A 3,059-nucleotide genomic window follows, 5' to 3' on the forward strand; every position below is an offset into this window, starting at 1 on the left:
GCTAATAAAATGCTTATCTAATATCTCTATATTGCTAGCTTAACAGTGCCACCTATTATTAGTCACATTGAGTTTTAGAATGAGTTTATTAAATACTGTTCTTTGGCAACAATTTTGACTTGTCATAAAAAGTTAAGTTTCTTCATGCTGCATAATGAAGATGATGTAAGAGGTCACAGAATTATAAGCTTCTCTCTACTGACATGCTCCAACCCGTGCAGCACAGTATAATCACTCCTGCATTTCTAGAATAATGTTTTTTAAAGTCTCTTTTTTGCTTCACTTCAAAAAGTGCTGCTTAATGACAGAAGACGGCACTAAAAAGCCATTTTTCCTCTATGCACTCTGTAGTATTAAAGCCAGTATTTTTACCATCATAAGCTACAATTTTCACTTTCTCCACTTTAATAAGCTCTGTCATCTCTCTGAATTCAGCCTCACTCAATACAGAAGTCCACACGTTATCACAGAATGTGTACATATGTGCAGAGCCTCTGGAATGTTGACTCTGTCCCTGAGTGTTGGTGCCAGAGCTAAATTTTTAGCCTTATCACACTGAAGTGGGACTTGAAGGGTGAGTTGGGGATGATCTATTAAGACTGTAGGAACTTATCTGCGCCCTCCTGAAGACTGTTTCCTAAAGTGCATTTCTGTATAACTGATATGCTACCACTTAAGAGAAAGAAATTATTGAAGGCCTGTGGGACAGAGCAACACAGCCAGGACTCAACAGGAGGTGCCTACTTTCCCCAAAAGCCCCTGCAGCAGCCCCAGAGACTGCAGAGCTGGGTCAGTAACCCAGAAGTACTCACAGAACCTGGCAGTGAAACCACACCAGGAAGCAAGGAGACCCCACCATTGTCTTTAAAACAAGGATCCAGAGACCAAATCTCACAGTCCCCAGGCATCAGAATGAGAAAGCCTATGTAGTCCTTTTGGCAAATGAAGTAGAGAACATACACAGTTTTCTTTTCTGTAGTGGCTAGAAAGACCACTTTACACTTAAAAAAAAAAAAAAAGTTTTTCAGATTTTTAAATGTTTTAAATAATATGGATTAGGGGTACTCCCCATCCTCTTTCTAAAACAGCAGTGTTTGTCAAACACCAAGTTACATAAGTTTGGTGGGCCAAGCAAGAGCTAAGAAGCTGATACTTCTATGTAAATCTGTAGGTAATCGATGGGAGAAGAAACTTGGAATACTCTGAAAGCTGATGGCTGGGACAAAAAAAAATATCAAACTTATTCAGAATCTAAGAACATCATGATTCTTGAAGTAATTTAGAATTTTAAAACTGAAAAGGGCTTAAAAGAGCATCTAATAAAACCTCTTTATTTCACAGATGAGAAAACTAGTTTATGGTTGGCCCAAAGTCTTATGGTTTCCTTTTCTGCTTTAACATTCAGCCAAGTTTACATTCAAGCAGAGCAAAGACCTTGTTAGAGATTTTTCCTTTGATAAGCTGGCATCTTGAAACCAAGAGTGAAGAATCTGATTTTAACACAGATGACAACTAAAGGCCAACAGATTTCGAAAATGCAAACTACAACGCCAAAGTACAGGGTGAGAAGTAAGATCAGAGCTGGGCTGTTTTAAAGTGATCATAAGTGAACTGACTGGAAATCCGCATTTCGGTGACAAATAAAATCATCCTTAGAACGCATGAAATGTTGGGCCAGAGAGAAACCTTAGAGCTCATCTGGTTTAACCCCCTCTGCACAGATGAGGAAATTGAGGGTCAGAGAGTGAAAGTTACTCACTTAACCACATTCACACAGTTCATTCAGAGCAGAGTCAGGCCTAGCGTTCATGGGGCCCATGACCGTTCCGTCAAGTCAAGCTGCCTCGCAGAGCCCATATTAAGGTGCCAATTCTGAGACTTGAAAAAGGAGGTCAGATCTTAAGGATGTGAAAGCAAGAAGAAGAGGATGTCTTTGGTTCTTTATATACTCTCTCCAGATCTTAAAATGTATGAAAGCCAGGTCAGTGAGTCACAGGTTAATAACAAGAGTGGACTTTGTGATAGGGAAGGGAAGGCAATACAGAATTGGGGAGAGAAAATAAAGAATCTCAGCTTCCCATTCCTCACTCAAGATAGTGACAAAGCTCCAGATGGAGACAGTGTATTCAGTATGAAGTTGCAACGGTAAAGCTGTGAGTGCAGTAAGTGCCTTATTTCTATTTATTTGAAATAAAAAATCTATCCAAAAGCAAGGCCCCATTTCTACCATTATCTGAGCTCCTACCCATGGCTAGGCAAAGGTCTCCAGGGGTTTTTCAACATCAAAAACTTTTTACAGATGCCCCCTCTGTCCATCTCTCCGTACTGGTTGCTGTTGGGATGGCTCCTGCCCAAACCCCCAGGATTCCTAGAAATCAAGGGGCTCCGATACATCGGTGCCCTTGGAGCCTGGGAATCATTGCTAAGCTGCCTGGGGGCAACAATTCCTGGGATACACCAGCTACCATCCTCTAGAGTTCCACCCATTCCGCATCCTGTCTTTATTTAAAATATTGATATTTGTTCATCATGGATTTTTTTGCATTAATTTTTACTTTTTAAAATATTGCAATAAATTATACTTACCTTGATTACTGAGTATTTTTTAGAGTCCTCTCAAATTTTATGCCTGAGTCAGTTGCCTCACTTGCCTCACCCTAGTCCCAGCCTTTTCCTTCAGGTCATGAGAGTGGGTCACAGGTCACCAGCTTTCATGGAAGCCATGGACCATGATCCTCTGTCTCCTCCCCAGGCCAGGAGACTCTCTCTCCATCACTTTCCATCTCTCCAACCTTCTACTCACCTCCCCTCCCCAAAGCATAGTCCTCTCCAGGAAAGCAAAAGCCAGCAGCTGAAGGAGGGCCAGGGAGCCACTTCAAGCACCTCATCTTCAGACCCATCTACAACCTTCCTCAAGGCAAGGAAGTCAAAGTTAGGCTTAGAATAGAGATGGGGAAGGATGACTGGGAGAAAATGATAAAGAACCACAAACACAGAATAAACATCTCATCACGAATGGTCTCCAGGTGTCGCAACAAGGAAAGAGATGTGCACAACTA

The 3,059-nt window shown here is 41.5% G+C and overlaps 1 pseudogene; it reads right to left on the reverse strand.

Annotated features, from left to right (window-relative positions):
• Positions 1–298: 298 nt before the first annotated feature.
• Positions 299–2,487, reverse strand: LOC131760819 (transcription initiation factor IIA subunit 2 pseudogene; annotated as a pseudogene).
• Positions 2,488–3,059: the final 572 nt, after the last annotated feature.

The sequence above is a fragment of the Kogia breviceps genome, chromosome 8 (assembly GCF_026419965.1).
Source record: "Kogia breviceps isolate mKogBre1 chromosome 8, mKogBre1 haplotype 1, whole genome shotgun sequence".
Taxonomy (NCBI): Eukaryota; Metazoa; Chordata; class Mammalia; order Artiodactyla; family Physeteridae; genus Kogia; species Kogia breviceps.